The 13,229-nt window shown below is 48.1% G+C and overlaps 1 protein-coding gene across 1 annotated transcript in view; it reads left to right on the top strand.

The window, feature by feature from the left end:
• Positions 1-266: 266 nt before the first annotated feature.
• Positions 267-13,229, top strand: part of TIAM1 (TIAM Rac1 associated GEF 1) — a 136,226-nt gene continuing 123,263 nt past the window's right edge. Inside the window, 1 exon segment of the mRNA XM_032679472.1 lies at positions 267-425. The gene's annotated coding sequence lies outside the window, so the exon portion shown is untranslated.

Genomic DNA, 13,229 nt, shown 5'->3' with positions numbered 1-13,229 from the left:
TTGAACAGCTCTCACTTAAAACGAGGGCTCTGTATCTTAAACAAACCAGCTCCTTGCAGTTTCCATGGTAAGCTCTCCTTCATAATTGAACAGGAGTCATAAACGTTGCATAAACCCGGGGAAGCTGCTGCTCTGTGGTGTCAGCCCTGTGTTTGCTCTCTGTGCAGTGCAGCTCCCCGGGGAGGTTCCTCGTGTGTCCCACGGCCGCCCCACGACTCCTCTCCACACCCTTCTGCTGAGGAGAAGCCAACTGGAGGAACTGTGAAGGCCGAAGTCTCTTGTCAATGGGACTGCACAGAGGGAATACTCAGACCTTCTGCTTTCCAGGGATCCCTCTGCAGACTGTGCTGTCAAACTCTCCTTCCAGAGCTGCTGCGTTCACCTAGAAGCTGCCAGACCTTTGGAAAACAAGAGACCTTGCCAAGGTAAGTATGAATGACATATCAGATCATGCTTTTAAAAATCCATTCTTTCATTTTATTTTTTATTTTCAACCAGCTTTGCTACTTTTGGGACAAGAACTTCTGTGCTGTCCCACCTCTTAGGTTTTATAGTTTAAATGTGTGGATGTCTGTTACGATGCCGTGTGTGTCCCACCACACGTTCCCCCCCTTCCCTTTTCTCTGCCTCTTTAATTATGAGGATTTGAGCTTCACATGCTTAAAGTTTGTCACATGGACCCAACAGCACTGAAAAAACTCCAACCCACTAAAAAAGCCCCTCAGACAGCCCGAGGTGTAAAGTAGACCTCAGGGTTTTGATGCCTGAAGCTTGGCAACACTGTATTTCCAGCAGTGGAGCTACTTGAAAGGTTTCCCCTTTCAGGGAAAACAGTGACCTTGGCTGTCACAGCACGGGATGATGGTCCCAGACCCCCCTGCCTGTGGGCAGGATGGTGTGGGATGCTGTGCTCTGAGCTTGTCCCTACCAGGACCACAGCACTTCCAGGCAGGTGATGATGAGGCATACCCTGTGTCCTTTCCTGCTGGTCTGGAAGCGTGTCCAGGGGTGTTATGTTACCTTGGAAAGACTGCTCGTGGGAGACGACTCATGGATGTTGTTTGGCTGCTTCTCCTTACTCGTGGTACTGTGGAGTTCCAGGCAGGGGCTGCTCCTCCATCCTGTGCTCTCGCACTTCCCGCTCACCGCACAGATGGAGTGTGAAGCTTCCCGGTGCTCTGTGGCAGCAGCACCCGCAAGCAAAGAGTGACAGACTGATCCCTGGATTTCCCTCCTTTTCCCTCCTCCTCCAGAGCCAGCGGGAGAAAGGTTTTTGTTCTTTTCTTTGTCTGAGTTCGTGTGGTGCAGCGCGTTGGCAACGCGCCCACGGCCTGCGTGGGGAGGGGACAGGAGGGGGGTCAGGGGAGGCCACAGCAGAATCATCATCGTGCTTTTTCACAGAACCCCAGAGTCGTTTAGGTTGGGAAAGACCTCTGGGATTGAGTCCAACCTGTGCCTGATCCCCACAGAACACTGAGTGCCACGTCCAGTGTTGTCCCCATTCATCCTGTGGCTGTGGTAGTCTGTCTTTAGGTGTCCATGATCTGTCCAACCTGGCATGGAACACTTCCAGGGCAGCCCCAGCTTCTCTGGGCAACCTGTGCCAGGACCTCACCACCCTCACAAGGAAGAATTTTTTCCTAATATCCAACCTTATCCTACTCTCTGTCAGTTTGAAGCCATTCCCCCTTTTCCTGTCTCTCCAGGCCCTTGTAAATAGTCTCTTTCCATGTTTCTTGTGGGCTCCCTTCAGGTACTGGAGGCTGCAATTAGGTCACCCCGAAGCTTTTTCTTCTTCACGCTGAACAATCCCAATTCTCTCAGCCTTGTAAAGGATTTAGGAAAAAAACCCAAACCCGAGGAATTTTCCCTTTAACAATGCCTTGTTGCACAGAGGCCGGATTTCTTGCCCTCTGGCATTCTCATGTCAGGAGGGCTCTGAGTGGCAGAGGTCAGGATTTGGGGAGGGGGCTGTGGGTCCAGGTTGACCCCACAGAGTGACCCGTGGAGTGCAATCCCTACAAAGCGAGGCTGTTCCCAGGAGGATCTGGCTGCCGTGTTCCTATTAAAATGTTCCAGAAAGGGGGGGATAAGGAGGAAACTAAGCCCGTTTCCTATCTTAGATTTTTAGGAGACACTTAAGGGAGCGCAGTTGGATGAGTAAGGGCAAAGGCAAATTGCAGAAAGCACTTACTGGGCTTGTCTGGGGATTTGAGCCGCACAGTCTGTGGTGCGAAAGCCGGGCTTTGCTGTAGGAAACGGCAATAAAAGCCGACAAGCCTAAAGACCCAGATTAATTTAGAAATTCTGCAGCTCAGGGGAGGGAGGGTAGAAACAGAAGTGCAGCGGCTCAGACTGACCTTTCCATCAACTCCACGGCTCTTCCAAAGATGTTTGTGGTGTCTGAGCTGGAGTCGATCCGTGGGATCCCTGGGTGATGTGGGGCAGCTGGAGCTCAGCAAGGGTTCCTCCTTGCTCACCAAATGGCTCTGGACCTCCAGGAGCGTGGGGCTCTTTGGCCAGCATGGGGTGACACTGTCCGTCGATCTGTCCAGCGGGCTCAGGATGGTGCTGCCAAAGTGTCGGCGCCAGAATCTGTCCCTAAAGCTCAGACCACAGTTTGCAACGTGGAGCAGCTCCTCTGTGCAACTTGGAGAGGTTGGATCCCTGTTATATGTGCTGCCTGACACGGGTCAGTGGGTGTTATACAGGATCTAATTATCCTGATGGTCCAAGGTACAAAAGAAAGAGGCCTCGGGCTGTGTTGCTGACCGTGGGTGCTTTGCTTCCCTCTTTCTGTCCCCTCTGTTCTCTCACGAAGCTACACAGTGAAAGATGATACCAGAATTCCTCTTCCTTAGGCTGTTACAGACAGTTGTTTCCACGATCTTTGTTTACATAGATCCAAGTGCCTTTTAAACTCAGAGGACTTTTCAGGAGGTGGGAGACTGTCTTCCCCTTTAGTCTTTTCTGTACAGGTGTGTCATCGTGTGACCAAATTCTATCCTGAAGTTGTTTAAAAAAGCCCTTATGTTGTGATACTTGGAGATGTTCATGTTCAAATGTCACATGGGCATACATATTGTAGTTTATAATAGCATCTTAGCAGCTTAGGAAGTGATTAGTTTACTTTTGTGCCAATGTTTTTGCCTATGTAGAGTGGGAGTTCTTACTGACATGTGCTGAAGTCTTTCTCCTGCCCTTCAGAGTTTAAATAAAAACCAGTTTCTTTAGGAGCATGTCAGAGAAATTTTGTTTTGAAAAGCTGTTTGGTTTCTTAGGAGCATGTGCACATATGTTTTTCTCTTTATGTTCTTAGGTTTCAGTGGTATTTAAGCCCCATTTTTCAGAACTGAGTGATTTAGAAGCGTTAGACTCTTTAACAGGACCTAAAGCGAACAAGGCTGTTTCTTAAACTGCTGACATGTGTGTACCCATGTGCACTGGTCATTGGAGAGCCACAGCTGGATCCTTGGATTGCTGCAGAAGCTTGGGAGCTCCTCAATCTTTGGTAAAGGCAGGGGGCCGGGGCTGTGCTGTGTTGACCCCAGAGAGCGAGTTGGTGTCTCTTACACTGCCTGGTTCGTGGTTATTCCAGCAAAGAGGTGCAGCCCCTGCTGCCCAGAGGCCTGTGGAGCATGCCTGGGACTGTGGCAGAGGTGTGGCCCACACTGGGTGTCCAGCCACCACCCGTAGCAGAGGTTTCTGCTTCAGTCCTGGTGGTCCCTATGCCCTCAGCGTCGCTCCCGGGGGTTGCAGCAGTGGTACCTAGGTCTGGTGGCTTGGAATTTCACCGAGTTTGTGGTCTCTGCAGAGCTTAAATCTCTTCATCATTCTTTTGAACCTTTTTATTTCAGCAGTCAGAACGGGGGGAAAGAGCTGTAAATGAGTTGTAATGCCAGGCTGAGCTGGGAGTGCTGCCTGTTGTTAGGAGTGGGGTGTGCTGGAGTTTGACTAAACCTTAGCAGGCACTGCTCATTTCACTGCAAGGCCTAAATCAGATTATTGTCTGGGTCTCCCCTCAGCAGTTTAAATCCTTATCAAATATTCTCTGATCTCATGCATTTGAGTTTCCCTTCTTCACTATCTGTGGAGTAAAGGGAACATAGTTTAACCCTCACACAACTTTGCTCTCTCTTTACAGCCTTTGCCCTGTTAACTTTCTAAGGACATTTTTTGAGCTGAAAGCTGAAAGCTCAAAAAATAGATAGAAATGGATAGAAAAACTGTCACGGTCTTTTGTAAACGACATAAGACTATCCAGATGTGTTGATGTAAACCAAGGCTCCAGTAATTCTGAAAATGAGAAGTTCTCCATGCATATACAGCTCCTAGAAAACCGATCCATCAGTTATTTGTGGGTTTTTTCGCATCTGGAACGATTCCCTAATTTTGCAGGAGACTTGGTGTGCAGCTGAGGGCCAACTGCTTCCTTTCTGCCTGCCTCATTGACTCCCTTGTGTAAAGGGCCAGGAATACTGATCCCAGGGAACTGTATGAACAAATGCTCTGGTTCAGTGGTGGTGTGCCCCGTGTCAGGTATGTTTGGATATAGTTAATCCTGCCTGGGGAGGCAGCACGATGCCTTGTACAGCCTTTGGAAGTTTCTTCCGAGCTGGTCTAGGCTCCGTTGGCTCAGACCAACCGGGAGTGTTCCACGTAGGAGCTCAGTGAGTCCTGGTGGAAGCTGTAGCTGTATTTCTCCACAGCCTGGCATTTCATTTGGTTTCTCACGTTACCCAGCTTAGTCATCTCTTTAGAAATCTGAACTTCCTCCTCTTCTCCCGGTGTACAAACCAGATCCCGCTTGGTGGATGGTGCAGTGGTTTGCCCTAGCAACCACGCAGATCTCCCAAAATAGCTCCTTCCATGGCTACAGAGGCTCTCTGAACCTCAGAATGTGGACTGCACTCTCTTGTTTTGCCTCTAATGGTCGGACAGAAAATAACCAGTGCTGTGAGTGGACTCTGTGCACAGAGCGAGGCTCTTTGGGACACGAGGGAAATTCCTGCGGCGTTTATGTGCTGAGGGAAAACGCCTTTGGAGTCAAACCATTCCTTCTGTGTGCCCACGTGTATGAAGTTGTTTACAGCTGTTCCCTGCTCAGGGAGCACCTGAGCTGGGAAGGCTCATGGTGCCAGCCTTGGCTGAGCCAGGGTTGAAACTCCCTGCTGGAGTGGCTGCTCTTGGCCCCTTTGCCCCTGGCACCACACGCCCTTCCTGAGGAATGGGACGGCCACTCCATGAGGTCTCCCCTTTCTTGGAACATGGGTGTACAAGTTTCTGCTACTGTTTGTTTTTTGTGATAATCAGAGCAAGAAATATTTTAATACACTTTTGAAGTGTGGCCATTTTCTTTTCCCTGCCTCCCCAGCCTAAGAAAATTCCTGTGTTTGGGATATCTTTGCATTCCCATAGCATTGCAGGAGGATGATATATATATTCAAATGCTGCTCATCTTCTGCTGTGGTGATGCTTTTTGCAATGATTATCTTTCCCTTGCTTTAGGAGGCTGTTCTACAGTCTGGTGTGTTGTTATAGTCACCTTTCCTACTTACCAGCTTCAGTTCTCCTCCAGATCCTTTCCTCCAGCCATCTCCTTTTTTGCTATGTTTAAAACAATGCCTTAAAACTCATAGTTTTTAAAAAATCCGATCCAAACCCCAGAAGGGAATTAAAACAGCAGCAGGTAATTCAGTTTTGTTGTGTGATGCCATGCAAGATGTAGGTTTTTGAGGGCCAGAAGTTTTGTAGATTGTTGGTATAAGAAGACAGAGGACAGCTGAGATTAAAGTGGGGGGGGCAGACATTGATTTGCTTATATGTAGGAGAGAAGAGACCATCAGCTGCAATATTTACACTCAATTACCCAGGGAAGGTTCTATCATTATTTGCGTTCTCTGGAGCATTCTGTATTCTCCAGCATACTCTTGCCATATGTATTTGGTTGCCAGAAGTTTATATACATTTTCTGCTTTTCATTCCAAACAATGTAACATTTATTACAAGTTCCATGAGTTGTTGTTTCAAGGGGAGGAAAAAATCTACACCAAGCTGTGCTCTGGCACCATAACCACACTCTCAGTAAGGGCTGCCTGCGTCACAGGGAGGGTGAAGAGATGCTGTAGGAACCAAGGCACTGTGTTAGTTGTCTTAAAAGTCATGAAAATCTCTTTGGGGAGTGTTCCTGATTCCTGGCTGGTGGTTGCAAAGGTGGCTTTTAACCCCTTAGGCCCTCCCCATACTGCAGGGAGAAAATCAGGCTCGTGTTTGTAAAGTGGTGATGTGCATGTCGTGACAGTGATCTTTGGAGACCTGTCCCTCCCTGCCCCTCTTGGAGAGGTGCTCTGCCACTCCACAGCCAAAGCTGGAGATGGGATTTGGCCTGGGAAGAACCTGTAGAGCCAGGGTTGGGTTGTCCCCAAGCCCTGTGGCTCCGTGGGGCCCTGCAGAGCTGCATCGTCCCCCGCCTTGGCATCTTCTCCACTGCAGTTTCCAGGGACTCTTCCCAGCATCCTTCCCCAAGCTGGGGGAGGGTGTCCCAAAAGGGAAATGACAAGGAACCATTCTGGGGCACGGCAGGAGGAAGCTTCTTGGTGACAAGTTGCTCTGGTTATGGGCTGTGTGCTCCAACAACAGGCAGGAAAACTGTGCTGGACATAATGATGGATAAAAGGAGGAACCGCAGCATTGCTCTGACACTGTTTTCCATGCTCACCTTTTCTTTTTTTTTTTTTCCCCTGGAATTACTTACACTTGATTGTTGCAATTGATTGCAATTGTAAGGGCTAATTTTGGTGCATAAATTTTTTTTTTTTTTACTGGAAGCCTGCCAAGTGTTTGTGTAATGGAGGAAAACAACTGCGCAGGGTTTGGTACAGGCTGTGCTTGTCTTCCTTTCTCCAGCCAAACAATTCCATGGGCCGATATATACATATCTCTGTGTATATATATATATATATATATATGTGTGTGTGTGTGTGTATATATATCAATAGGCAATATTTGTATACAGCAAACTTCCCTGAAGGGGAAAACTCAGCCTTCTGAAAAAAAAAGAAGGGCAATTACCAGACCTGTGATGGGTTTTAAAAACAAACAAACTAAATTTAATGCCTGTGATAAAGTGGTCATTGCCTCAGTTTTAAGACAAATACCAAACCCAACTGAGTTCACTTTTAAACTTTGCATGATGGAATGGAGAGAGTAAATAGTGTTGTTCCAACCTCAAGAGACAAATCCAATATGTTTAGCTGATGGAGTTGAAGACCAGTACGTGAGTATATAGACCTGGGCCCTTGGAAAATGTCATGGCTGTTTTCCTTGCAACCCAGTCCAATTTCCATGAAGTTCGATGTCAGGGAAGGAGAGATTTAGTTGACACAGGATAAAAATCACAGATTTATTTCTGATTGAAATATTAACTCAGGAATAACTTTTCTGTCTACATCCACATTTTCACAGGGTTCAAGGTACGGTGAAGCTGGGCTGGTGTTCAGGGTTTTCCTCTTTTCCCACCTCGTATTTGGCCAAAGAGGAGCAAGAAATTTGAAGGGGTAAAGAGAATGTGAAGGATGCAGGTGTGTTGGTGGTGTTTAAAGCTTTTTGGGACAATTTTTATATGGATTGAAAATTGATACTAAAAAGAAAGCCTCATCTGATAGATGACTTATGGTGCTGAAATGATGGGCTCAGTTGTAAGATAAGGTACCAGGACTCCTTGGAACTCGTGTCATCTTTCTCCCCCAGGTTTTTGGTGTCTCCTCTTGCGTGGTTTTTATCCTGTCATTCCAGTTGTGATTTATCCTACATGCTTGTTTAAAAACAAGTTACCCTGTCAAGCTGCCATTACACAAACATTTGTCCTGGTTATCCTTCCAGAGTTATTCACAGATGTAAGTTCTGGCAGACTCAGGGCCAAGAATGAGGATAGGTGGAGGATCCACCTTCTTGAAATATCAGCTCACTTTTTTTGTGTTGTTTTGGGGTTGTTTTAGTTCAACTTGATGCCATATGGGTTTTACTTAAGGACACGGTTTGTCCCTGCAAAAGCATCTCTGAAGGCAACAGAACAGTTTAAATATGTTCAAGAGAATTAATTAAAATGCCTTTTAACTGAAGGGGAATGAGAGCTTTTTTTTTTTTCCAAAATAAAGCTTCAGCTTGGTGAAACATTTTGTATCAGTTACAAAAGGAATTTCAGTACATTCCTCTAAAACAAGGGATGAGCCAACTGCATCTACTGGGTGTGGGAGTGACATTTCAGATCCCACTGACAGCCGAATTGTCAAACTGAACATCATCTCTCTATCTTACTGGTGCTGACTGAGAACTCCACACTTTCTAGGAGCAAAACTGCTCCTTTGGAGAGTGCTGGTGGAAGGCACGGACACCTCTGGGCCTGGAACAGGCTGCCAAGCCTACCTCATATACATAGCTTATCTCCATAAATCAGCCCTCCTTCCCCTGTCAGAGAGCACTGGAGAAAGGGAAGACATGAAGTGTTTTTTGAGCAGTGAGGACTTTCACTGGTGGTTTATATTTACAATTATTCCAGGTGGTATGACAACAGTGTGTCATCCTGTGGTGGTGTTCCTCAGCCTGGAGCAGGTGTAATCATCTCCTTATGTACATGACAGCTTCCATTGGTACATCCCAAGGTGTGTTACAGAAGGAGACCTTTGATGTCAGGTCTGAATAGTGAGTGATGTGAGAAGTGAAATGTCACAGAGAGGGGACACCGTGGCGCTCCAGCAGAGCTGTAAGACCTCTCTACTGTGCTGCCAAGTGAGCAGCTCTAGTCTGTAGTATTTTGTTTGCAAGGAGATGACAGAATGGTAGAATTGTGTAGGTTAGAAGAGCTCTCTGGTCCCACCTCCCTCTCAAAAAGCACTTACAAGCCTTTTTATGTGTGTGGATGTGTATAAACAGTGATCTGGTGCAGCAATACTATGCATTTTGCCACCTTCTTGGGTGCTGTTGCACATTTTCTGAGGGGATCTGTTTGTCTCATTGGTCTGGAAAGGATGTACTCAGTCCTGTAACAACTCAGCTCTCAAAGCCATACCACAAAGAAAGCAACTATCTGGGCTGGAAAGAAGAGTTTTCAGAGAAACAGGTGCAGAGAGTGAGTTTGGAGGAAGAGAAAGCCCAGGCAGGCACAGATAAAATAACAGTGGCAATGGAGCCAAGAGTGTAATGGAAGGCTAGAGCTGTGGACAGGACCAGGAGACAAAAGCAGCTGTAATGAAAGAGAAACAGCACATCAGAGAGGCTGATCTGAAGGCAAAGCTGGAAATGAAAGCAGAGGGGAGGTTTCCCTCTTTGATCTGTTTGATCTGCACCTGCGGCTTTGTCCGGGAGTCTCCTTTGTGAGAGGGATCTTCCAGAGGTACCTGTGAAAGCAAGTTCATGTTGCTGTGGGTGCAGAAGAGCCTGTTCAGCCAGAAGATGTTTCTGCAAGGGTTCCTTGCTTTGCAGGACAGAAACCAAAGGTGAGGACCCTGATCCAGTCTGGTTTGCAGTGTCTACAATCACTGATGTCTGGATTCAGGTACAAGCTCTGTTTTAAATAAGAACACTCAGCACACACTCAGTGGCTATAATTTTAATTTTTCCCTCCTGAAGCTCTTATGTGTTGTTAAACTTTGCGGTTTAACTTTGCAGTGTATTGGTGAGGGAAGGGAGGGGAGAGGGCGTGGGGGTCAGAGCTGCTCAGGGGGAGAAGACAAAGGCTGTGTTTGTGGGTTGGTGGGAATGTGCCAGATGGGGGAGAGAGGGCGGGAGGGAGGAGGGTGGGAAACGGATGTCGGAAGTGGTGGGTCAGGGGTGAGGGGCTCCACTCCTCGGGGTCCGGCCATGGGGGCAGAGCAGAACATCACAGCTAAAGGAGTTTGTGGTGCTGGGGGGAAGATGCATCCCAGAAGAAACAGCTGGGATTATTCTGAGGCACCTTTAATAGCCTTTTCATTTTTTTAAGTTTTTGGTAGGGCAATGTGGTTGGTGAAACTCTGGCTTCATTAATGGGAATGGCTCCTGGTGGAGTTGGATGCTTGTGCTCCCAAGATCAGGTGTTTCCCACGGGTGCTGAAGCCAAAGCAGCAATTTTCCTTGGAGGCTGCTTGGGAAGACAGCAGGAAGTCTTGTGAGCAGTGTTAGTGGTGTTGGGGGAGCATGGCTGGGGCTGACTGCAACCTGCTCGCCACTTCTCTTGGTATACTTTCCAAAAAAAGAGAGAAAAAGGAAAAGGAACATTCCCAGGCCCTGTGGCTGAAAAATGCCCTGTTTCATCAGCTGTGGTTTTTGGGCAGCTTGATTTGACTGACACGTGGGTGCAGCCATTTGTCTTAATCCTCCCTTTCCTCTCTGAGTACATCCCAGCTGGTGCTGGATGAGTCCAAAATCCTCTGTAAGTGCCACTGCTGCACTGATAGTTGTTTCTCGAGAGCGCTGCCTGCTCCCTGGGCTCTTCCAGCCCCAGACCCTCCTGGGCTAGGAAGGCCTATCTTGCTGCAAATCTGGGAATCTAGGAAGGGTATCTAGGAAGCCAGGGTGATGTTCTCACGGAGATAGGACTGTCTTGCTGACAAATCCTACTCACCTGTGGTTTAGACCTGCGAACAGTGACTAAACCATGAGTTGTCAAGAAAGTGTTGGGAGGTGTGATGTGAGGAAAAATTGGGATGAGGTAAGAGACAGGTTTTGGGCAAGAGCACAGAGGAGGTACCTCAGGGAAAGAGGTACCTGGCAGGTGGATGGCAAAGCAGCCCTAAAACTGAGTGTCAGTGTGAGATGGAGGAGATGGTGATTCAGGAGACGCACACTTATCTCATGGGGGTTAGACCTGTGCGAGCAGTGAGCTTGGAATAAATGAGACAGAAGTGGTTTAGCTCTGATTTTTTTTTTTTTAATGCAGGAGGTGGGTGTGTTGCTGAGACACGGTGGTGGCTCAGTTTGCTGACAAAAGCAGGGAGTTGGCACAGAGAGTGTGGGGCACAGGAAGGGCCGTGGGCAGCTGGCAGTGTCCCTGAGGTAGGGATGTATGTGGAGTTTGAGGGATCAGTGGGATGATTTCCCCAAGGTGTGCTGGGGTGGGTCTGCCCTTCCACCCCAGCCATAGGCTTTAGGGCACTGAAATGTCGATGGTGGAGTTTTCCATCCATGCACATGTCCATGTCTCTTGTCTTCTCCTCATTTTGTCCTTTTGCCATCTCTGCTGTTGGGAGCTCTGCTCTTGATGGGCTCTTTGCCCTTTAGCACTTCTGAAGTGACCCTGATCCTTAAGACTGTGACCAAGGTTCCCTCTGCCCTGTACTCCTCAGGAGGGGTCTGAACAGACCCCTTGATGGTGCAAGTTGTGTTTTTGGCACAAAATGGGATGAAATGGGATAGCTCTTTCCACTGTACTCCAGAGGGGACTGTCCAGTGCAGCTACGTGACCAGGGCTTTTTTCCCCAGATTTGCAGCAAGATTGGAGAAGCATTTGGATATGACCTGTTTATAGCCTGAGATAATTTCTGCCTTGGCAAACACAGAAAGAGATAAAGCAATGGAGAGCTAAGAGCTAAATCTCCCCTGTACAAATGCTAGGAGCATATGTAATAGGATTGTTGAATTGGAGTTACATGTTTTCCAGGATAAGTACTGTTTGATGATATCGTGCTGCTGCAGCCATCCTTAAACCAGAAAAAAAGGACTGGGGATTTACAGCACTTGTTGGGGATGTTGGGGTTTCCCTGTGAACTTTGAGAACAGCAAAAGGGAAGAAAAGGCCTTTGCAGATAAGACACAAAACAGATCCCTAAGAAGGCTGGAGTCCTGTGGGGAGGAAACATCAGTGCTCTGACCTCAGGGTAATCAGGTATCACAGATTTTTCTCACACAAAATGCAAACTCTTTTGTAGATCTTCTAGCTGAACATGGGAAAACTGAATATTTTTTTTTTTAGCAACATCTTCACTTGTTTTTCTGTGCCCCTTTCAAGAGGTGCATTAAAAACAGTGCACATCCCGACCTTGAAGGTACAGTTTTAAGCAAGCTAAACTTAGAAAATGTCAGAGCTGAGCTTGTCTGCCTGATCTGGACTTGGCCTCTTTCCACCTGGGGGTTCTGATGCACTGTTTAATTACAGGACACCTCCTGCCTTGCCTGCAGCACACTTACTTCCCAGTAGTGCTGGAAGTGATTGGCTGACCTTGACCCTGGTTGCAAGAGGGACTTTTATTCCAAGAGGGGCTTGAGGATGGGGAAAGAAGAGTAGGATTTTTGTTGCTATTGCTGTCTCGTTTGGGAAACCTGGGGTCTGCTTCTCCTGGGGACTTGCCGGTCTGGATGGATACAAGTCTGGCTCATGGTCCCTGTGTCCATCACTTGTGCCCTTCATTCCCTAACCAGGCAAGGGAGGGAATACCCCGTGTCCAGGGGAGCTGCTTTGGAGGCAGACATCCGTGCTGGGGCAAGGGCTGGATTTTTGGGGTGGGAGCAGGATTTGGGTACATGTGCTCTGTGTTTACTGTGAAGGTGCCCATGGAGCCGGTCTGTGCTGAGCACAGGGTGACTGAACCTCTGCTACATCCCAAGTGCTGGATCAAGGCCAGCACAGCCTCTCCCTGGGGCATTCCACACCCCTCTGGGGGTGGTGGGAAAAGGGGGAAGCTCCCGCCCGGCCCTTGGAATCAATGCATCAAGGCAGATTTAATCGCAGTGGAGCCACAGTTCTGCCCATCATTAGGACTCAGGCCAGCATGAATTAAGACTTCCAGGGCTGATATCCTTCGTGCACAGGTAGGAATGCAGATAAAACTTCCCAGAAATGTGGCTGTTCTGCTGCTAGTCCAGCCCAAGCTGCCTACAGGCACAGTCCCTCTCCTGCCAAGCCCTCCTTGCTCCATGAGGTGTGTGGGACACCCTGTTTTGGGCTGAGTTTCTCTCTGTTCCCAGGGAAAGTGTTTCTTTCCTGAAAACCCGGCTGTGCTGAGACAAAGCAACAACCAGCACAAGGTGAATCAGACCTTTTGGTAAACAGCCAAATGGATTTGTCCCTGCCCAGAGACAGGTGGGAGCTTCTCTTGGCTGACATGGAGGTGGATCAGGACCTGGGCTGAATGTTGGAATATTTGAAGCTGCTGCCTAATGCCTGATGACGGTCCTACTCCTGCCTCTGCTCCACCTTTCTCCTGGGGTGCTGTGGGGGCCAGCAGGCTGCCAGCTCACTTCCTTCCTGGGTCATA

The sequence above is a fragment of the Chiroxiphia lanceolata genome, chromosome 2 (assembly GCF_009829145.1).
Source record: "Chiroxiphia lanceolata isolate bChiLan1 chromosome 2, bChiLan1.pri, whole genome shotgun sequence".
Lineage (NCBI taxonomy): Eukaryota > Metazoa > Chordata > Aves > Passeriformes > Pipridae > Chiroxiphia > Chiroxiphia lanceolata.
The sequence above is the reverse complement of the archived record's forward strand: the minus strand, read 5'-3'. Positions and strand labels throughout refer to the sequence as shown.